Raw genomic sequence first — 23,779 nt, forward strand, 5'->3', positions numbered from 1 at the left:
CCTCCATGTAATGTGGGCGAGTTGTGTGCGATTGGACAAGGTGGACGGGTTGCGCACAAAGAACATTGTCCAGAACAGGTTTGGAGGCCCTGGGGGATGTGCTGGGACATCTGCCTCTCACATGTCCTTCTTCGGGCGACCTCTCTTCTTCCGAGTGGGGGAGATCCTCATGTGCAGGCCTCTGCGGTGCAGGGGACTCTCCGCCAGAGTCCTCCTCCCTCCCTGTGGTGCTGGCAGATGGTGTTGCGTCAGATGTTGTGGGCACACAGGGGGGTGTTGACAGGTTGGTGTTGATCTGGCGGAGGCATTGTAGTATGTCCTGATGCACCGCAGTAAGGGCATCCCACTTTGCCTCCATGCGTGCATGTTGGGCGACCTCCTCCTGTTGCATGTCCTTGAGGATCCTCACTACCTGGCCAAATCCTCCGGTGCTATCCTGGTACGCATCTAAGATGCGTGCCAGTTGGGGGTCATCATGCAGTCCAGACCCCTCTGCAAGGCGTGCCCTGTGCCTCCCACCCCTTCCAGCACCCCTCTCCACACGGGCAGGACCAGCGGCGGTACGCACAGGTGATACTGGGACCCCTTGGGTGGTGTTGCTGGTGGTGTTGGCTGTAGCTTCCGGGGGGTCCTGTGTCCCTGTGCTATGGGTGTTGATTGTCTTTGGTCTGTCCGTGTTGGCGGGGGTGCCATGTCGGTTTCCAGATGCTGGAGGCATGGGTACAGGGGGGGCAGATGTTGCTGCTGCTGCATGATGGCTCACACCGGGGGGGCCAGGTTGGTCGTCGTCATCCGAAGACGACAGTGAGGGAGTCAGACCAGAGGGCTCAGTGTCCACCAGAGTCTGGGACTGGGTATCCTCGTCATTTGGCACTGGTTGCCCAGCGCGACCTGTGTTTGGAAGAGACACACAATGTGATTTATGTTTCTACATGCATCGTTGGTTTACAAACATGACATTTTCTACTTTTCAAACAGATGCCTACCTGTACACTGCTTTTTCCCAGCTTGTCACAGACAGAGTTTGATCTTGTTGTTGGCCATTTGCAAGCATGGCCTTGTGCTCCCCACAACAGAGCCCAGTGTCAAACATCTTGTCAGTCCCTTCCCACTTCCAGTGGGGCGAGTATGGGTCAGGTTGATCTTGCAGGGCCATGTGGGTGGGTGTAGGTTGTCTGTGACTGCGAGTCCCATCATACTCTTGGCTACACCCCCTTCCCAGCATGCCCATGCTTCCTCCATCTTGACTCTGCTTCCCTGTGACAGGGTGTGACATCAATGGCAAGATGGCTGACTGTGAAATCCTGGTGTTTGTTTGGCTACCAGTCCCAGCAAGGCTTCGTGCTCCCCACAACAGAGCCCAGTGTCAGACATCTTGTCAGTCCCCTCCCACTCCCTGTGGGGTGAGTATGGTTCAGGTTGATCTTGCAGGACCATGTGGGTGGGTGTAGGTTGTCTGTGACTGCGAGTCCCATCATACTCTTGGCTACACCCCCCTTCCCAGCATGCCCATGCTTCCTCCCTCTTGACTCTGCTTCCCTGTGAGGGGGTGTGACATCAATGGCAAAATGGCTGACTGTGAAATCCTGGTGTTTGTTTGGCTAGAAGTCCCAAGTGAGCCCCTGTGCTTCACACAGCAGCACCCAGTACGGAGTATCTTTTCCAATGAGGTGTGTGTGTGTGTCAATGCATTGTACCCAGTGAGTTGTGTGGAGTTTGTGTTGGGGAAGTGTCCCCCCATGCTGAGTAGTATGGTCAGGTCTGTCAGTCCTCCTTCCCATCATGAAACGTACTTCCATTGTAGGGCGTGCAAGTTGTCTTTCAGGATGTCAGTCAGTGATGTCCTGCTTCTGATTTGCACACAAGCCCTAGCAGGGCCTCGTGCTCCCCACAGCAGGACCCAGTGTCAGCCATCTTGTCAGTCATTTTCCACTCCCTGTGATGTGGGCATGTTTCAGAGGGGTCTTGATGGGCCAATCAGGAGGGGGGGCATTATCTGTGACTACAGGCCCCATCATGCTTTTGTCTACACTCACTTCACCTGCATCCCCACTATTCCTTCCTGACAGCCTGTGAGGTGGTGGGTTTGTGGTGGCAAACTGTCTGGCTGGGTGTATTTGGCTTAGTGCCACTGGCTTGCTCTATTTGTTTGTAGGTTGGTGCATGTCATGACACAGTCCCCAGTCACTATGAGATGGAAGGTATTGTGTTTGTGTGACTGGCATACACATCTGGGGTTGATTATCTATTGGTTAGTGTAGCTTTGCTTGCGGTGCATGGTTTCACTGTTCCCTTGTCACACAATCTTGGTTATATTGTTTGTGTACTCACCAGGCTCTGGAATGTCTGTTAGGCCATGGATGCTCTCTGGTGGTAGGATGTCCCGCACCTTCTCCTCCCAGCTCCTGAAGTAGATTGGTTTGGCAGGAGGGCCACCGCCGGTGCGCTGACTCAGGGCGTTATCTTTCTCGATGAGTTTCTTGACCCTCCTGCGCACGTCATACCACCGGTTCTGGATATCGTCCTTTGTGCGCAACGTTGATGCTTGTGCGTTCACCTTGTCCACAATCCTCGCCCACATCTTGGCTTTCTGTGAGTTGGGGGTCCTTTGAACCAATGTACCAAACAAATGTGGCTCTACTCTGATGATCTCGTCTACCAGCACTTCTAACTCACTATCTGTGAACTTTGGATTCTTCTTTGGAGGCATGGTGATGGGTGGTGGTGGTGGGGGATGTGTGTGTGTGGGGGTGCAAGTGATGTTGGTTTGGTGTTGGTTTTGCTGTGTGTATGAGTGTGTGCTTTTGTATGAGGTGCTGATGGTGTGTGAGTTGTCTGATGGTGAGTTGTGAGTGTGTTTATGGTTGCTGTGTACTGGTGTTTGCTGCTGGCTGTGTCTCCTGTTTGCAATGGATGATGGTAGTGATTGTAGTCCTTTATATAGTTGGAGTTGTGGGTGTGTCTTTGTCCCATGTTTTTTTGGGGGGTATTTATTGGCTTAGTCATTTCTTGTTTGGTCCTTTTTTTGTGTTTTTTCCTTTGTGTTTTGTAGTCTCGTGCGGGCTTCTCCGCCTCGTTCACGCTGCCTGTCTTCTGTGTTTGGTACGCGTCGTTCGTGGCGGTCTCTATTGCTTGTGTGCCGGATTGTCTGTGCGTGTCGGTCGTGCGGCTTGGTCTCCGTGCGAGTCGGTCTGGTTTTGCACGCATTGCATCGTACTGCGCTAATCGTACATCGCGGGGACGGGTCGGTCGGGTTCATTCCGGGTTCGTGTCGGTCGGTGAAAATCGAGGCGGTTTTCCGGCCGGATCACTATTTTCCCTCCGGCACGGTCATACGGCTTTTATTCCGTACGTGTCGGTTGTAATTCACTCACGTTGCATCGTACTGCATGGGTCGTACGGCGCTGGTCCGTGTCGGTTGGTATTCGGTCCGGGTCCGTGCCGGTCGGTTCGTTTTGCGGCCGGAATCGGAATCGGCCCCTATGTGTTTTTTTATAACATAACTTTAACAGATTGGCAGTGCCAATAGCTCTGGCTAAATAGTTACAAGGTCCCAAAGGCGAGACCGATTGCATTGCAAATGCTTGTTTTAAATCATGTTGTATGTTTTGTAGGGGTACAAGTTGGAAATGTAATTAATTATACTGAATTAATAATGAATTTCAAACTAATATTAATTATTTAATTGGTGAACAATTATGCTAATTGTATTATTATCATTTAGATGTGGGTCATGTCTGAAACATCCTACTGTGGCAGTCGGATTCCAGGATACGCCGCTGGAAAACCTGAGAATCGGTCCGCGGTAGTCGGAATTGCTGCGGAAGAACCCAAGACCGCCATTTGCCCAGCAGTCAAGACCCCATGGAGGTGTCCGTGATTCAACTTTCGCTATCCGCAGTAGTGCTTCTGCAGTCCCCGAATAGCCGGATTTTATGCTGCGGTGTGATGGGCTGTTTGAGGCATCGTGATTTGTCTGGCAGTCGTAACCCCATTCCGCATTGCGGTCCCTCTCTATTGGCTCCGTCCACTACCATTGCAGAAGGCGATTTGTGGCGGATACCGAGACTTTGCAGCGGACGGGAAACAGGCTATGTTTGCCCATCGTAATACAGCGGTCACAAGGACCGCCGATGGAGTGTGGAAAAGGACATTTTCCGCCACCGCCAGCACTGCGGATGTGCCTACAACCGTCATTGTTATCAGGCCCATAGGGTGGGAAGTTAATTAATTATAATTAATTAATTATTAATTGTTAAAAATAAATATTTACCTGAAAATTAATTATGTTAATTGTACAATTATGTTTTTATATTAAGTTTTAGGTGTGGGCAGAGTATTTTGTAGAGGTATAGTGTGGGAAGTACATTATTTTTAATTTTCTTTTTTTTAAATGAATACTAAATATGCTATTGCTAATTAAGTATGTTAATTGTATATTTTTGTATTATATTTTAGGTGTGAGTAGTGTGGTTTGTGGTGATATAGGCTGGGAAGTAATTAAATTAGATTTGTTAGATAATTATATTTTTGTTAATAATTAAGGGCCTACTTACGATGACCGATGGTACCTGTCCGACCAGTAGCCGTCATTTCCACCCACCAGATTACAATGCAACCTTCCATGAGGTGATCAGAAACATGCCCTTTTCTATGCGGCTTGTGCTGCAGCCCAGAAACGAGCGGCAGCAAAAGCTACAGTGGAAAAGGACATGTTTGTAAACATCTATGCATCTTGTCTGAGGCATAATGAGGTGCCTGGCACACGGGGCATGGATGTTTTGGGGAGACCACATGTGCCCCTCTGGCCCCATAGCGGAGGCCCATGGGGCACAGGGGCACTGCTAGGGTTTCCCAAAGTCCCTTTCTGGCTGCATGATCATGGAAGTCGGACAGCCATAAACTGACAGTCAGAAAGACATATCCTAATCCCTAGGGTGGTGCCTATGCAGGCACTACCCTATTGTAGGGATTAGAAAACCGACCTCCGTCCCGACAGGCTCCTGGAGCCTGTCGGGGGCGGGGTCTTTTCCCCTGCCTAACTCGTTCCGACCGCCGAAATCGTAACTGTAAGACTGATCATATAGATGTTGGTGGGACTGTCACCGACAGCCTGCCTGTGGTGGTCCCACAGACATCGTTGTGCGGGCCTATATTTTTGATTATATTAATTATTTGAATGATACGTATTTAGGTAAATTGTGAAATTTGTTAAATGTTTATACTGTTTTTGTATGTGTTGTTGTTTTTGTATGAGTGTGTTGTTTTTGTATGGTTAAAGGGTGAGTAAAAAATGATTATACTAATTAATAAAGTCAATTTATAATATTTATATAAATGATAAATTATTATGACAAATATGTACATAAAACATTTTCACATTATATATTAGGTGTGAGTTGTTGAATTTGTAGGAGAAAATGGTGGGAAGTTATTTAAGTATTAATCATTTATGATGAGTTTATTATTAATACAAATTGTTTACTTGAGATTTAATTTTGAAAATTATGGAAATAATAATTTGGTAATTTATATAATTGGTGTGGGTTGTTTTATTTTTATGGATAAATGTTGGGTTGGTTATTAACTATACTTTCTTTAGGAATAAACAATTATTGTGAATATCTTAACTAATATTTATTTATGTTATGTGTAAATAATATGTCAATAAAGATTTTAAGATATGTGTTGTGTACCTAGTTGAAGTGGAGGGTAGGAAGCTAATTCACTAATAACACATTAAATAAAAGTTAATTATGCTATTTATTATTGTAAAGTTTAAATGTTTTGTATTTTTAAATGTAAATATTTTTGGATTTATTAGTTTGTAATATTTTGAGAATATAGTTTTGGATTCAAATTATAATAATATGTCTTGTAATTTATGATACATATTTAACATTGTAATCTGCATTTATTGTATTAAATTTGTATACAAAAATATACTTATATTTCATTTTTGACATGTTTATATTTTTAATTGTTTATCATGTTTTTGAAATTATTTTATTATGTTGAAGTGAATTAGATAGCTACTAATGTTGCATTGAACGGAGTGTGAATAGTAAATTTTACCTCTTTGAAATCAAACACTTTCCCTATGGTCGCAATGGTTGGAGTGGGAATCGTAAATTCTCACCCCTCTGCAGTCTTACACTTTCTCTACTGTTGTAATGAGTGGAGTAGGATTAGTAAATGTTACCCCTCGCAAATCAACAATTTCACTACTGTTGCACTGACTGGAGTGGGAATAGTAACTTCTACCCACGCCCCCAATTTAACAATTAGCCTACTGTTGCAGTGACTGGAGTTGGCATAGTAAATTTTACCGCTGTGTAATGTAACAGTTTTCCTACTGTTGCATTGCGTGAAGTGGGACTAGTAATTTTATTCCTCCTCAGTCTAATACTTTGCCTACTTTTGTATAAATTGTAGTGGGATTAGCATATGTATTAGATGTAAAGTTTTATAGTTTACATGATACTCTTACAATTTATATTACATTTTTGTGTATTCAAAACATTATTTTTAATTAATAATGTTTTTAATGTGTAAAATATTGTTAGTAAATTGTAATTTTTTATGTTGTTTGCTTTTTTATTTGTTATTCAAAAGTACAAAATGTTTTATGTTATTCAGTATACACATTTATATATATATAATATATATATATATTTTACTATTTTTGCATTATTTAGAAAAGTTAATAAATTAAAATGATTAGTTTGATAATAGTTTTTTAACTAGTATGTGTAAATATATAGATTAATACATATGTGTGTTTAACTTTTTTTAAATCTGTTTCATTGTTATATTTGCTTAAATCCATATAATTTCTTTTATATATATATATATATATATATATATATATATATATATATTCACTGAAAAAACCATAGGTTTCACACATGTTATAGTTAGGAATTAGCATTTAAAAAACCTTGCAAATTCACTTAAAAAACCATAGGTTTCACACATGTTGTAGTTAGCTGGACATTTCCCTCGTAAAAAACCAATGAAATTCCCCCGTTATAGTTAGTAAAGGGAACTATAACTCACGCGACCGCAATCCACTGCTGATGACGTCAGATATTACATCACTGATGACATATGTGTCTTTCTGTAAAATAAATATTTATTAAATATGTATAGCTAAAGGTTAAAGGAAATAAAAATGGGTAAATAAGTGAATAAATACAGTGATGTAATATCTGACGTCATCAGCAGTGGATTGCGGTCGCGTGAGTTATAGTTCCCTTTACTAACTATAACGGGGGAATTTCATTGGTTTTTTACGAGGGAAATGTCCAGCTAACTATAACATGTGTGAAACCTATGTTTTTTTAAGTGAATATATATATATATTCACTGAAAAAACCATAGGTTTCACACATGTTATAGTTAGCTGGACATTTTACTGATAAAAAACCAATGAAATTCCCCCGTTATAGTTACTGTAGGCAACTATAACTCACGCGACCGCAATCCTCTGCTGATGCTAATACTGTGTTTAGACACTTATTTGCCCATGTCTTCTTCCATTAAATTTTAGCCATACATATATTACAAATATTTTTTTTTATAAAGACACATATGTCATCAGCAGAGGATTACGGTCGCGTGAGTTATAGTTGCCTACAGTAACTATAACGGGGGAATTTCATTGGTTTTTTATCAGTAAAATGTCCAGCTAACTATAACATGTGTGAAACCTATGGTTTTTTCAGTGAATTTGCAAGGTTTTTTAAATGCTAATTCCTAACTATAACGTGTGTGAAACCTATGGTTTTTTCAGTGAATTTGTACGGTTTTTTAAATGCTAAGTTACTTTACGCCATTTGTGGCGTGCGCGCCCACTTAACGCAGTTCGTTCCGTGCGCGCACGGTGCGCTTCGCGCACCGTGCGCGCACAGTGAGCACGCGGTGCGCTTTGCGCACCGCGTGCCCACGTTACGCTACATGGGCCATGAACGCACGATGCGCTTCGCGCACCATGCGCACATGGAGGACATATGATGAGCATCGTTGTGACAGGTAAAATATATGTTTGATTTAGAACTTATAAGCCATGCACAAAAGGTTCCCTGCGGGCACCATTGGCACACGGGGTGGGGAGAATGTGGATATTTTTTTTTTTTTTTTAATATTTCTTACCGTACGTGTACGGTAAGCGTAATCGGCGAAATTTTCGAAAAAATTAAATTTGCCTTTTTTCATTTGGGGGATCGTTGGGGACTCCCTCAACATGGCTAGGTGCTTGGGAGCTGTCTAAACATCCCCTTTACATGTTTTTGGACTCTGTTTTTCAACCCCCTGTCAGAGTGCGAGAGAGAAAATGGCGGCCGCCATTTCCTGGTTTCGACCGATTCGAATGTTTACTAAGATCTAACAGCCAATCAGAATCGCGCTCGCGCACGGCACCGTACGCGTACGGTAAGCTTACCGTAAGCGCACGGTAAGCGCACGGTAAGCTGCCACAGATATATATATTGATTTAAAGGCTATTTTCTCAGGATCTACTGAACAGATTTACACCAAACCTACAAAAGGCACTTCCTTGACCTGAGGACTACCTCTCTGCCAAATTTCAAGTAATTCTGTTCAGCCGTTCGGGCTGTAGCTGTGTCTAAAGGTCCTATGGAAAAATGCATGGGAAAAACGCGTTTTGGGACCCCCCTTTTATCTCAGCCCCCGCTTGACGAATCCCCCCGAGACTTTCAGGGTAGGAGCGGAGCGTAGCGCCCCACCGATTTTGAAAAATTTGCGAGGATTCGTCAACCGGCGCCAAAGTTATTCAAAATAGAATGTTGCGGATTTCCTATGGAAACGTGGTCCTAACTATAACTATCTACTGGCGACCGCCAGTAGATAATATATATATATATATATTATTTACTATTTCAATTTAAATATATTTAAAAAGAACAATATTTCTACAATTATTTCAGTGACAACGATATTTTTTGCTGCCAAAAATACGGAACTACTCGGCCAGAGCCACGAGTTCCCGAAGCCTGCAAGCGTAACAACGCTTGCCCGAGCAACTCATTTGACATTTCCCTAAACCACGCGTATGCGTGATTCAGGCAAATGCTCTCTAATGTTCTGGATGGGCTAGGAATGCTAACAGGAGCATTGGGAAGTGGACTCAGACAGGTAAGAGGGGCTGGGGCCATGACTGGTGGTCGCTTTTGGGAGAGGAGGGGTTGTGATGCACCACTCACAGACCCACTTAGACACTCATGCACTGACTCTCAGATCTACTGAGAGACTTTTGCTTCCACTATCACAACCACTGATAGACAGACCCACTCAGACACTAATGCACCCACTCATAGATCCAGTCACAAACTCAGGTACCCATTCACATACCTACTCAGAGACTCATATACCCACTCACAGACCCACTCAGACACTCACACACCCACTGACAGACCCACTTCATCAACACTCACGCACCTAGTCCCAGACCAGTTCCAGACCTAGTCAAACAATAGACACCTAGGTAGTTGTCTAGTGTGTGTGGTCCATGTCACTACATTCTTAGATACTAGCCTAAACCAAATCTGGACCAGACATTGTGCTGTGTAGGGATACAGGTTCCCATCTCCCTCGTGCCATTGTCTCCAAATATATCTATCAATGCACTGTTGCCCATAATTGAATTTTATGTATCTCCCGCTTTAGTCCAACAAAAAAGAAAGCTGAGAGGTCGGGTCAAAAAGTTTACACAGAATGTAAGTTTCCATTTTAAGGATGGATGTTGTTTCTGGTATTCCGGTAATGTGAAGGTTGTTTCTTCGACACCGGGCTTCAAGATTTTCATTTTTGGCTTTTATTACATTAAGGACTTTTTCCATTTGTAGGAAATGTTCCTTGGATTTTACTTGGTATTCGAGCACGTCGGAGGCATGGTTTCGAGTTGGTCCAGGTTTGTCTCATCGATGTCCACTTGCTGTTTTACCTGGTCTGGCCTGGAAGTAAGTATATCTAACTTAGAGTCAACCGTTTTGAGGCTCTATTTGAGCTCTAGTAGTAGGGTCCAGAGGTCGTTGTCTTGTCTTTCAGGGAGCTCCCCGGTACCAGACTCATAGTTTGATTCAGCCCCCGCATCTATTAGCCGCATCTGTCTCTTATTTTCAAAAGTAAGTTTAGTCTGCTTTGTGTCGTGTTTCCTCATGTTGTGTCGATTTGTGCTGCAGAGGCCGCTTCGCTGTTTTTTTTGTGCCTGTGTCAGGGATTGCAGGGTCATATCATCGTTATGGCTTGTGGAGCAGTCTGACCTCAGGACTCCCCCCGATAAGCCAGAGTCACAGGATAAGCGGGCGCTGGATGGTTAAGTAATATGTAGTATGGCGCCCTGAGTTCTCCTCCAAGTTGTAAGATTGAGGGGTAGCTCGTGTTTTTAATATCAGTGAGACCTCCAGGGGCAGTACCTTTGTCTTTGGTGTATGGTTGACTAATTTCTGCTGTGCGAGGTCCGGGAGTCTGCTGCCTTATTGTTGTTTTTCAGGATTGTTTTATGGTCAGGGCAGCACATACAGAAGCTAGCAGGTTACTTCAGCCGACAGCAGGGCACGACTATCAAGGGTACAGTGCAGCCAGAAGGTACTCTCATCTTGTGTTTGCCAGTGTTGGTATTGTGCATGGTAAAGTTCTCCACGTCAGGTACGGGCTACTCAGATTCACCTCGGGTGCACATCAGGGCTCCGGGCCGACGTTGCATTTTTTCAGCCGCTTCCAGCCTCCGTTTCCTCCTTCCTATGAGATCCGACCCAGCCAGATCATCCGCTGCAGCCGCGGCTCAGTTAGCAGGCCAGAGGGCTTCAGGCGGCCTGACGCAATCCCCAGAGCCCTAGACCATCCGTCCGACGTTGAGTGTTAAGTATATATATCAAGCTGTATTGGAGAATCCGTGGGTGTATAAGTGCCTGTATGGATAATTCAGTGGGTGCGTGACTGACTGTATAAGTGAGTGATTTGGTGTCTTAGTGAATGTATGGGTGAGTGACTAGGTTGTGCGAATATCTGTATCAGTCTGTCAGGTGCTGTCAAAGTGGCTATATAAGTTGGTGAGAGGGTACATGAGTAGCTGTATGGGTAATTGATTGTTTGTCTGAGTACCTGTATGACTGACTGTGTTGGTGGGTGAGGGTGTGTGTGATTGCCTGCATGGATGAGTGAGTCAATGGATGTATTGGTGTATTGCTGAGGGGCATTATGGGTGTCTGACTGTGTGTATGGCTCTGTCGGTAAGTGAATGGATGTGTCAGTGGTATATGAGTGAGCAACTGCATATGTGAAATTCAGTATAGGTGAGTGTTGGGAGTATATGAGTGACTTCATGTGTGACTGGGTGATTGCAAGAGTGGGCGTATGGGTGAGTGTGTGCTTGTGTCAGTGACTGTATAGCTGAGTGAGTATGTGTTAGTATCTGTATGAATAAGTGAGTGGGTGTGTGTATAACTGTATAGGTGAGTAAGTGGCTGTGTAATTGACTCTACAGGTGAGTGAGTTGGTGTGTGAGTAGATCTATGGGTGACTGGCAGTCTGTGAGTGCCTGTATAGGTGTATGAGTAGATATATCAGTGGCTGTATTAGTGAGTTAGTTGGTGCATGTGTGGCTTTATGGGTGACTGACTCGATGTGTGTAGTCCTATGAATCAGTGAGTGGATGTGTAAGTATGGCTATGAGTGTGACAATGGTTTCGAGAATAGTAGTATGGAAGTTGGAGTGGGTGTATAAAAGGTTATATTGGGGTGTGAGTTGGTAAGTCAGATTCTGTGGATGATATCATAAGTGATGTCATCAGTGATATCATTTGAGATGTCATCAGTAATCTCATTTGAGATGTCATCGGTGATGTCATCAGTGACATCACTTACCATGTCATTAGTGATGTAATATGTGAGTGTATTGCAGGGGCACAAGTTATAGTTAGCTCAGCTAACTGTAACGGCTGAATTTCTCTGGTTTTGTACGAGTGAAATGTCAGCCTAACTATAGTGTCTCTGTAACCTTTGGTTTTTTCAGTGACTTTCTGAGGTTTTTTTAAATGGAGCTGCTAACTATAATGTTCTTGAAACTCGTCTTTATTTTGTGAATTTCTAAGGTTTTTTTAATGCTATACATCCCTGAAACCTGTGTTTTTTTAGTGAGTTTTTAAGGTTTTTTTTAACTAGCAGGCACGTTTGCTAAGTGGTGGAGGGAGGGGTCTGGGCCTCCCATCAGCTCTCAATAATTACGATCCATAGGACTTCAAGGAGTTACCAGGAGGGCTCTTGGCCCCCAAGATCCCGCTGGAGTGAAGCCGACTTCATCCCCCAACCAGTTGTGTGCCAGGAGGCACATTTGCAGAGTGGTGGAGAAAGGGGGCATGCCTCTGACCACCTCTCAGCACTCTAGCTGAGTGGGGCTTACTGAAGGTAACAGGAGGGCTTATTGGCCTCCAGGGACCCTCAAGAGACTGGGGAACTTTATGCCCCAACCAAGAGAGGGCCAGTAGGTGCAATTGCAGACTGGTGGAGAAAGGAGGCGTAGTCTGCAACCACCTATTATCTGTAAAAAGAATACATGGGGAGGCTTCTGCCCCCATGCAGCTCCAGGGACTGCCACCTACCCAGAGCTATGTATGTTAAATCCAGGGGTCCGCCACATCCCCGGGCTTTGTTTTCAAATAAATGCATGTGAGGGCTCCTGGCTCCCGCATGCAGCTCCAGGGACTGCCACGTCCCGGGGTGCTTTATTTTCAAAATAAATGCATGGGGGGCTCCTGTCCCCCCTGCAGCCCAAGGACCGCAACCTCCCTGGCTATATTAAAAAATAAAGTGTAGGGGGCTTGAAACCCCCATACAGCCCCAGGGACTACTACCTCCCTAGGGGTTGAATATTGTTAGAGAGTACCATTCATTTTGAAAAACTCGCGAAGATTCATCAAATGGCGCCACAGATAGTGGTAAAAGAAAAAATACTTTTTGAAACTCCTGAGCGCTGGTTGGAGGCCCAGTCCCCTTTCTCCACCACTCTGCAAATGAGATTGCAAGTTAAAAAACCATAGAAATTCACTGAAAAAAAACAGGTTTCCGGGACGTTATAGTTAGAAATTAGCATTTAAAAAACCTTAGCAATTCACTGATTAAACCAAAGGTTTCAGGGACGTCCGAGTTAGAAATAAGCATGTAAACATCCTTAAAAATTCACTAAAAAAGCAAAGGTTACATGGACGTTATAGTTAGGCCGACATTTACTCGTACAAAACCAGAGAAATTCTGCCGTTATAGTTAGCAGAACTCGCGCCCCGCAATGCACTGCTTAGGGCCTCACATATTACATCACTCATGAAATGGTCAGTGACATAACTCATGACATCACTGATGACATCTCAAATTACATCACTTATGACATCAGTGATGACATCATCCACAGCATCTCTGATGTACCCATTCACACCCCTATAGAATCTTTTATACACCCACTGCGACTCCCACACAACCATTCGCAAACCCATTCACAGAACCACACCAGTACTTACAGACCCACTCACTGATTCATTGATCTATACACACATCCACCCACTCACCCATACTGCCACTCATAGACCCACTCACTCCTAAATGCAGCCATTGACATATTTGATTTGATTGGTATATATAGCGCTCAAATCCCATGGGACGTCTAGGCGCTGGAACCAGTAAGGTTGCCAAAAAAAACCAGTAGAAAACCGAGTTAGTTGGTGAAGAGCCAGGTTTTTAACAACTTCCTAAAAGAAAACAGCGTTGGGCTGTTCTTCATACTGACTGGGGGCCAATCCCATGTTCTAGCTGTCCCTAACAAGAAGCTTCATCCAATATGGGTGATTGTAGTAGTTTGTTCTGTGCAAACCTTAGATCTCTGGAAGGCACAGACCAGTCCAGATGTTTCTTCAGAAAGTGAGGACCAGCTCCATGCAGTGCCTTGTATGCTAGGCATAGAGATTTAAATTTGATCCTCTTGTCGACTGGAAGCCAGTGCAGGGATCTCAGATGGTGGAAGACTGGCTGGAATCTGGGAATGTCAAGCAACAGTCTGGCTGTAACTTAGGTAGGTATTGTGTTTGAATGCCCATATACGTACCATTACCGTAGTCCAATCTGGACAGAGCTAGTGCTGTTACCAATGTTTTTAGGGTGTCCGGTGGGATGAACGGGCGAATTCTCCTGATCATATTTAAGATTAAAAAGATGGTTGAAGTGAGGGTACTGATCTGGTATTAGGTTATCATCAAAGATGAAGCCTAATTTTTTCGTCTTCGGTACTAGAACGTAAAGTTCTCCCAGACTGGATGGCCACCATCTGGGTGACCAAAAGGAGTTATCTGTAGATAGCAGCAGAACCTCCGTCTTTCTGCGGTTCAATTTTAGGAAGTTGGACCTCATCCTCTAGTTGACATGGGTCATGCAGAGATTTAATCGTTCCGCTGTTTCTGCCACATTACTTGAGATTGACACCACTAATTGGGTGTCATCAGCATATGAAACCACTGAGAAGCTGAACTGCCTGATGGTAATAGCCAGAGGGGTAACATAGAGATTGAACAGTGTGGAGCTTAGGGACAAACCCTCTTGCACCCCACAAGGGAGTGTAAATTGCTCAGATGAGAAAGCTCCAGAGTCTATGGATTGAGTCCTATGAGTAAGAAATGATGAAAGCAGCATTAAAGCGGTGCCTCTGATTCCCATCTCTACTAGCCTGTTGGCTAGAATTTCATGGTTCACTGCGTTGAAGGCCACTGATAGGTCTAGCAGGATCAAAGCGGCCTTACCACTAGCGTTCAGGATTGCTCTTAGTTCTTCAGAGGCCATGACCAAAGCTGTCTCGGTGCTATGCCCCTCCCGGAACCCATATTGAGAGGTATCTAGAAGGTCCACGGAGGATATAAAAGCAGTGAGTTGTAAGGTAAATCATCGTCTGGAAAAATATCTGAGCAGCTTACTTTTTTAAATACAAGCCCTAGTTGTTCACTCATAATTCTGGGGACCCGGTGCAGTATTTTGGGGGGGTGGGGGGGCAAAGGTCAGATGGGACACCTGATTTGGAAGTTTTTACCACCTGAGTGATCTGTTCGGTAGAGGGAGGGGAAAAGGAAGTAAACAGAGTCTGTGGGGGAAGGACACTGTTAAACGTTCCCAGATTCAGTTGCCGCAGTCCCTAAAAGATTTATACACTGTCTCCACTTTGTCCCTAAAGGATTGTGCCTGTAGGTTGCAACATTCTACGTTTCTTTCTGTTCTAGGCGACTCTGGTAGTTTTGCAAGGTATTTAACTGTTGAGAAAAGCTACTTGCTGGAGTTTTTTGCCTGTAAAATTGTTTTTGTGAAGTATTTGCTTTTTTCTTCCAGCATTAGTTTCTTATAGTCAGCCAGTGATTGTGCATATTTAATTTTTTCTGTAGGGTCACAATATCCAGTCATACAGCCATAAAGGATATCACACACTGAATGAATCACCCATAGAACTACTCACACACCTAGACACTCATCCATGCAATCAATCATACAGCCACTTACCCAGCCAAACAGTTACACAACCACTCACTTACTTACTCACACAAATAGTAACACATATTCACTTAGCTAAACAGTCACTGCCAGAAGCATGCACTCATCTACATAGCCAATCTCACATTCACTCACTGATGCATACAGTCACTCGTATATCCCGTCACTCACGTATACTGCCTCTCACATACTCAGTTACTCGCCCATACTGACACATGCACTCAGTCACTGACACAGCCATACAAACACTCACCCATACAACATCTAACACACGCAACAGTACCCCATACAGCCACTGACTCACCCACTCACTGATCCATACAGGCAGTCATACACCTCTTCACCCAAACACACATTCACCCAGACAACCATAGATGTAGTCAGACAACAAATCAATCACCCACATAGTCAACAACCAACATAAACATCAACTGACATACTGATACATACATTCACACAACCAGTCACTCACCCAGACATTCACTGAGACACCTAATCACTCACTTATACAGTCAGTTACACACCCACTGAGTCATCCATACAATCACTCATACACCACTGATTCACCAATACATCTTGGTATATATACTTAACACTCATAAACTTTTAAAAAACACTTACAGTCACTGGATGATGCCTTTACTGATGTCATCAGCGATGTCTTCAGTGATGTCACTGACCATGTCATGAGTGATGTAATATGTGAGGTCATAAGCAGTACATTGCAGGGGCGTGAATTATAGTTAGGTCACCTAACTATAACGGCTGAATTTCTCTGGTTTTGTACGATTAAAATGTCAGCCTAACTATAAACATCCCTGTAACCTCTGTTTTTTTTTCCGTAACTTTCTACGTTTTTTAAAATGCTAATTTCTAACTATAACGTCCCTAAAACCTGTGTTTTTTTTAGTGAATATATACATATATATGTGTACTTTGCAAAGTAGCTGTGACAAACAGCACATGACCTCTTTTGAGTTGCTCAGATGTGGTCAGATGAAGTCTAATACTGCTATATTTTGTTTCTGATTTTCTGATATTTTAAATCTGCAGATATCACAGCTGTATTTGGTTGCTTGGATATTCTATCGTAAAGAAGAAAAGGAAAAGCAATATTTCCCCAGCAAAGAGTACATCTTAACCCTGAGCATTAAGATAATGACTGTACATGTCAAGTCTCATACAGTAATCTCTGTAATTGTGTCCTTTTGCTGCTGTCTGAATGCTGCTCTAAGCATCTCTCGAATAGAGCATTTTCTCCAATAATGTCCTCTCCAAAGCCTGCGCTCAACTCATCATGTTGCTTTTTGTAAAGACCACAGAACGAGTCCTGGGCTGCTACTGAAATAACAATAATTATAATTAATTTGCATCCCTGCTGCTTCAGATCTCTACCTAGACCAATAACACTTGGCATGCTTGTTGCAATCTGTGCTCTGGCCAATTTTTTATAATTAGACTTAAAGAGCCATTAGAGGAAATCAAAGTTGAGTGTTTTTGAATTTTTTTTCTTCTTTTTACTGAAATATTCTGGCTCTTTCCATTTTGAATATCCTCTGCTTCCTTCTTTTACTGCTGACACGTAATCGTCAAAATGAGACTTTTTCACACGTGCATTTAGTTCTGCAATCAGAAATAAATGCTCTTATACTGTGTATAATTTTTTTCACTGTCAAATCTAGTGTGTAGAGAATATTTTTTACAGCCTGCAGTTGGATGTAGTTTTTCTCCCTTAAAAAGCACTCAAGATCACTTTACCAAATGCTAATCAGTGAACACCCATATTTAACCACGATGATTTTAAAGAGTTAATATAGACATGTTTTTTCCATTCCGTCCAGCACAAACCAAAGGTGGATATTTTCTTTTCACAGCTATTTATACATACCTATTCGGCAAAACAGAATATAATAATTCAAACTGCTATTTCTTAGTTTCTGCTTCCCAACAAGTGAGGCACAGTTGTCAAAGGCACAGTATGTATTCAGGGCTTCTGGAATTATGTGGAACTGGAGGATACAATTATGTGACAGGGTTATCCTTTAAGCAAAAACAAGATGATGTACGAAGTGCTGAAACCTTTCAATCACTCACCCTCAGTCAAGAGATCTGGATTAAATCCATTGTTCTTTTCTTCACTATGCTTGGCAGCTTGAGCTGGACTGTTCCCATGAGTAGCAGGGTCAAGACTGATTTGCATATGGCTGGGTCCAAACTGTGGTGGCGTAGTAAGCAAAAGAACAACTGATTTAAACCAAATCTCTTGACTGGGGGTGAATGTTTGATTCATTCAGCATTTTGTCCATCATATGTTGCCGCAGCAATTTTGCCCTAAGGGGGATGGGTATGCCTAGACATGAGGCCCTTGCTTGCTGTGCCACTGGATTCAAGCTAGCCTGGCTGATGAGGGGTGTTCCCCTGAAACTGGTCCCAGGATGCTTGTTTCTGGCCTAGAGAGGACTTGACTTGGCAGATCGGGCTGGAGTGTTCCCAAGAGGATCAGTTAAGAGACTAATTTGCATATGGCTGGTTTCAAACTTGGATGGAGTAGTGAGTAAAAGAACGCAAGATTTAACCCAAATTTTTGGATTGGGGTGAATGTTTGATTCATTTAGCAATCTGTCCATCTTTTGTTGCCACAGAACGTATTGCCTAAAGGGGGATGGTATGCCCAGATGTGGATCCCTTGCTCGCTGTGCCACTGGATTCAAGCTTGCCTGGCTGATGAGGGGTGTTACCCCAAAACCAGTCCCCGGATGCTTGTTTCCGGTCCAGTGAGAACCTGGCTTGGCAGTTCGGGCTGGACTGTTCCCATGAGAAGCAGGGTCAAGACTGTTTTGTCAAAACTGGGGTGGCATATTCAGCAAAAGAAAGATTAATTTAACCTAGATCTCTTGACTGGGGGTGAATGTTTGGTTCATTCAGTATTCTGTCCATCATTTGTTGCTACAGTGTTATCCTTTTAACACATAATAAAACTATCTGGGTAATGGTTGAGTTTGCTAGTGCCAGTTTAAACCACAAAACAGAAATCAGCAGCTGAATGGTGACGTTACACCTTACAATGGCTTCCACTACACTGAAATAGACGCCCAGTAGATGCACTGAATCAAATGTACATGAAGGTAAATTGCACAGATGCAGCTATATAAACAGTGTGCTGTCTTGGTGTGTGCTCTGTCCATATGAGTACAACTGATAATGGCCCTAATTGCGATGTTGAGTGGACCACCACGACAGGTCGTCAGTGGTGGTCCAACCGACATCCAGGGCATAGGTTCGACCGTCGCATTTTGATGTAGCTAGTCAGACCACAGAGGTCGAATGGAAGACTGTCGCCTACAACAGGATCCAAGATCACGTTTAGGCATTAATTGGAATCCCATACCTACAAAGGATGCAGTGCCTACACAGGCACCACCAGAGGTATTAGAATGTCCCTTTTGGACTGCCATTTCGTGGTGGTCCAACCGCCATGAAAAGACAGATGAAAATGGATTTTGGGGGGCCCAATCAGGGCCCCATCTCCTGTGGGCCATTGCTGAATGGTCTAGGGGACATGTAGTCCCCCCCACACATCCATGCACCATGTGCTAGGCACCACTGAGTGCCTGGCACATGGTGCATGGATGTGCACAAAGTGCCTTTTTCTACGGTGGCTTCTGTTGAGGTCCTTTTCCTGGGCCTCAGTACAAGCCACAGTAGAAAAAAGCACTTTCCGAATGCCGTGCTGGAGGTCTGTTCATAATAGGGCTGGTGGGACCGCAGACTCATTGACGGACAGTCACTTGCCCAATGGGATGGCAGTAAGACAGACGGCCATCGTAATTAGGGCTAATGTTAGGCTGCTGGCAACAAGCCTGCTTGCTAGTTCAAAGAAGTGCAGTCTCAAATAGGCCCATGGGCTTCATACATTTAGCACTCAATAAACTGATTAAAGATCAAGTTTTTAAATGAATTAAATTTTTTTAATGCTTAGGTATTGAGTCCATTAAAGCCAGTGTGGCAACTACCCGTATAAAAATCATTCCTTTAACATACATCCTCAATGATGTGTGTGTTATCTTCAAAGGATACCAGTGTCACAAGAGACCCAAAGTATTTTGGGTAAAAAGCATCCTTCTCCAGGGGTAACTGAAAACAAAACAATCTATTTAATTTTGCAGAGTAGTGGGACCTGGAGCAGCACACCATGTGAGTCATTATAAATGATTATCAAAAGTTACTTGAGTAAGAACTGCATGTCAAAATATCCATGTTAATCCTAGGCAAGGTAAGGCATGCTCCAACACCTCATGTTTGCATTTACCCACGTGCTGCACTACGAAAATAGTGGTTTCGAACCAACCGCGTTATTCTTGCAGCCAAGGTTAAAAGGGTAAACCAGCAAAAAGAACATCAGCAAAAATAAAAACCAAAGTCAAACCCCATGCCAAAGTCTCCTAATATAACACTCTAAAGGCCTGTGGTATGAATTTCCATATCTGAGCAAAGGCTGCGCTTGTTCATACTAGTTTACACATCAGAACAGAAATAAGCAGCTGATTGGTGACGTTATCCTTTACACTGGACTTCCACTGCACTGAACCACGAGTGCCACCTTACTTTTGATTAGCTTCAACTAGAACCATAACTACTGGAACAGCAGGCATTTTGTATGAGGAAAGCCATGGAAGCCTGCTGTAATGCTCTTCTCCTTGGAATGCCATGCCTGTACAAATAGTCAGAAGGTAACAACAGCCACACTGGGACAGGCTAGAAAGGTAGGTTCAACAGACCCTACCTTTGAAGAGGAGAAAGATGGCAGCATGCCTATATGTCCCAAACTCTGAATTTAGTGCGCTTTTAGTGTTCATGTATGAGGAGTTCACTACCCTTAAACTTGAGTAGGCTTTTGAGGTCCCTCAACTTGACTCAATAGTTGCAACTGCTGTTTTTTTCATGCCCTAGGGACACCCAAGCTAAGAGTCAACTGAGCCCCGTGAAGGAAGGCCCCAAGAACCATCCCTTTGGAAGGAAGAGCTGCAAGCACTAGGCTAACTGAGAGGAATGCACCTTGATATAAGTATGACTACAGGGGTTCCTGGGACCTTCCTCCATGGGGCTCAGTTGACAATCAACTTGGGTGACTAGAGGACCCAAGAGAAACAGCAGTTGCAAGTATTGTGTTTTCTGGAATGTGGGGTTTATGAAAGCAGTGTATACTTTAATAGGATCCTGTGCATGTCCTGATGAATGCAGTGGACTCTCAGGAGCTGTCTTGATAGAAACATGTAGACACTTTAGTGGTGTTGGGGAACTACTTCCCTTACACTTCAAGCCCAGATATAATACCAAGTGGTACTCTGCCAAGTAAAATCCATACTGGTTTAACACAGTTTTTAAACCTGTTTATTGGATCCCTAGCTCCATAGGAGCTTAGAAAGTGTCTCCTTGACTGAAAGGTGCAGGCCAGCTCTCCATCCAACCGGGATTTTGGAGAACCGGGGTTGTTCAATGATGAAGCACAACATCTGGTAAGCATGTGGGGATATCCCGTGAACGTTTGTGTATGTGTCAAAAAACTGTGAGACACACAGTTCCAATAATGATGCAAAAGAGCAAGCTGTGACTACTTGTTTATGCAAGGGCGTGGGAATGAATAGGAGGACTTTCTTTATTGAGCGCAATTTAGAGATGTTGTGGAGGAGATGTCAATAATGTGTTCATTGATGGTAGAGAGTAGTCAATCTAGATCCAAGCATTTACCACTGTACCTGCAAAAATGCGTTAAGGCTAAGAGATTCTGGCCAAATTGAGTCTTACCAGTGTCCGGATCATTGCTTTGAAATGCTGTGACACATTACATTAAAGCTTGCATAGCGTCTAAGAATAGGCTTGGGTATGTAGGGAGTTAGACACCTCTTTGCTGAGTCTAACAACAACCTGCATATGATTAGCATATAACACTGTTTAGCTGCCATGGGGTTCAGGTAGCTTACCAAGAGGGGGCAACATGAAGTTAAACATCAACTTTAATAGTGGAGAGTCTTGTGGGACACTGCATTTAATCACAGTGAAGTTGGATCAGACAGGATGCAAGACCCCCCATTGGGTGAAAAATACACAAAAACAGATAAACCAGCTAGCCACTGGCTCAAATAAACATATCTCACTCAGTCTAAGATGAAGTGAGTGACAGTATCAAAGGTGTGTAGTAATCTGTATTATATTAATTTGGTTAGTTTCTCCATACCTGCTCAGCCGGTGTGAATGTGATGCATGGAATGTTGGGGTGATGGTCTTGAATGGAATGTTGGGGTGCCTGGATGCTTGAGTGTGACAGTTGGAGTATGGGCTGAGCAGCAGGCAGACTGTTCATGGTGGGTCTGCATCTCTACAACTCATCTACTTGTAACTGAACTTAATACATCTACATAAAACTACATCTAGGCCACGGACTTCATCACCACAGATTTTTGGCGACGATTTATGAAACACAACTCTTCAAAGCCTCCATTGAAGTACAAGGCGTGCCATCCCCACTTGCACCTCTGCTCGTTTCTCAAGCTGGCTGGCCTTAGCAATTTTGCACAAAATACAATTTTAACTGCTTAGTTGTGATATTAACTTGTATGTACTGTTGCTGCTTCAAAATTGATTTTTAAATCTGAAACTTGCACTAATTGAATTTGAATTGCGGGGGAGGACGGAAATCGAACCCTGAGCAGGGTGCCCTGAACACCCAATGTTGGAACTAGCGCTGCCATTTTTGTAGAGTGAGAGTTCTAGTTGATTGATCCTAGGTAATATAAGGTGGGGCACTGCGCAAATGCGTGCAGCGGGCATGCTGCTGGCGTGCCAAGGGCGCTCCTAAGGCAAGCCCAGCTGCGCCCATCCGCGTACCGGAAGTGGCTGGGGCCGGTCATGCTGCTAGTTTCTCCAAAATATATGAGAAGCGCCTGAGTTATAGCAGAGCAATGCTAGTTGATATTGGTAAGTGTGTGAGCTGCCGCTCCCACTTAGCTTTGAATTCTGATGGTGTTATTTCTGCATGCATGCACTGCAGCTGGGCGGCCTCCATTTCTAACTGCGAGACCAACTTGGGGGCAAAGGTTGAGAGTACCCCGGGGCCTCATCTAGGTCCACAGTACTTGGAGAATGGGCATTTAATGGCCCTTCTCCTAAATACACGATCGCTGAAAAAACATGATCTGCAGATCTATGATCTGTTGATGGAGTCTAAACCTGGTATATTATTTCTAATGGAAACATGGCTTAATGATTGCTCAAACCCCATTATTGCGAGTGCTATCCCCCCGGGTTATCCGATTATAAGGAGGGACTGGGAAACGGGGACAGGCGGAGGCATAGCAATTATTTAGTTTTTTTTTAATTCTCCTGCACCATAGCACCTATACATGGGTTAGCTGGGGCAGAAGGCCTCGATTTCCACCTTGTACTGTCTGCTCATCAATCCTTGGTGGGAATACTAATTTACAGGCCCCTGGGCCCCTCTGAAAATGTTCTTGATGCTATTAGTGATGTAATTTCCCCTTTTATTTTCAAATATAAGCATTGCCTATTATTAGGGGATTTTAATATTCACATGGACAATCCTGATGCCCGGGACTCCACTAGGCTGTGGGAATCATTGGCTACTTTCAATCTGCTCCCCTATGTCCATCACTCCACCCATGACAAGGGACACAGTCTGGATCAGATTTTTTCCAATGTACATATTGAAACAGATGTGCCACTTCCCCTGGTGTGGTCGGACCATTACCTTTTGGGTTTCAGAGTCTGCAAAGAGCCTAACTATCCACAATCTTATGGGAGGGTTCGCCCTAGTAGTTTTAGACACTTCCACCAGATCACCCCAGAATCCATGACGGATGCACTTAGATTTAATCGGATTTCCTTTAGTGGTAACCTTGAGAACGATGCATCCTGTTTGGAGCACTGGCTCCAGCTTCATTCTTGGGAGCTTGCTCCCCTTACTGTACGCGCATCTAAGTGCGCCCGAGCCTCTGCCCCATGGTTTTCAGAGGCCCTCAGAAAGAGTAAGAGTGCCTGTAAACGCCTGCAGAGGGCATGGTGGGATAAATGTAACCCCGCAGATAAAGTAATTTACAAACAAGCCCTCAAAGTCCATTACAATAAAATTCTTGAGGAAAAGAAACATTTCTTCTACACCAAAATTGAGACAGCGGGGAACAAAAGTAGAGAAATTTTCAACATAATAAAAGAGTTCTCATCCCCG

The sequence above is a fragment of the Triturus cristatus genome, chromosome 3_2 (assembly GCF_964204655.1).
Source record: "Triturus cristatus chromosome 3_2, aTriCri1.1, whole genome shotgun sequence".
Classification (NCBI taxonomy): domain Eukaryota; kingdom Metazoa; phylum Chordata; class Amphibia; order Caudata; family Salamandridae; genus Triturus; species Triturus cristatus.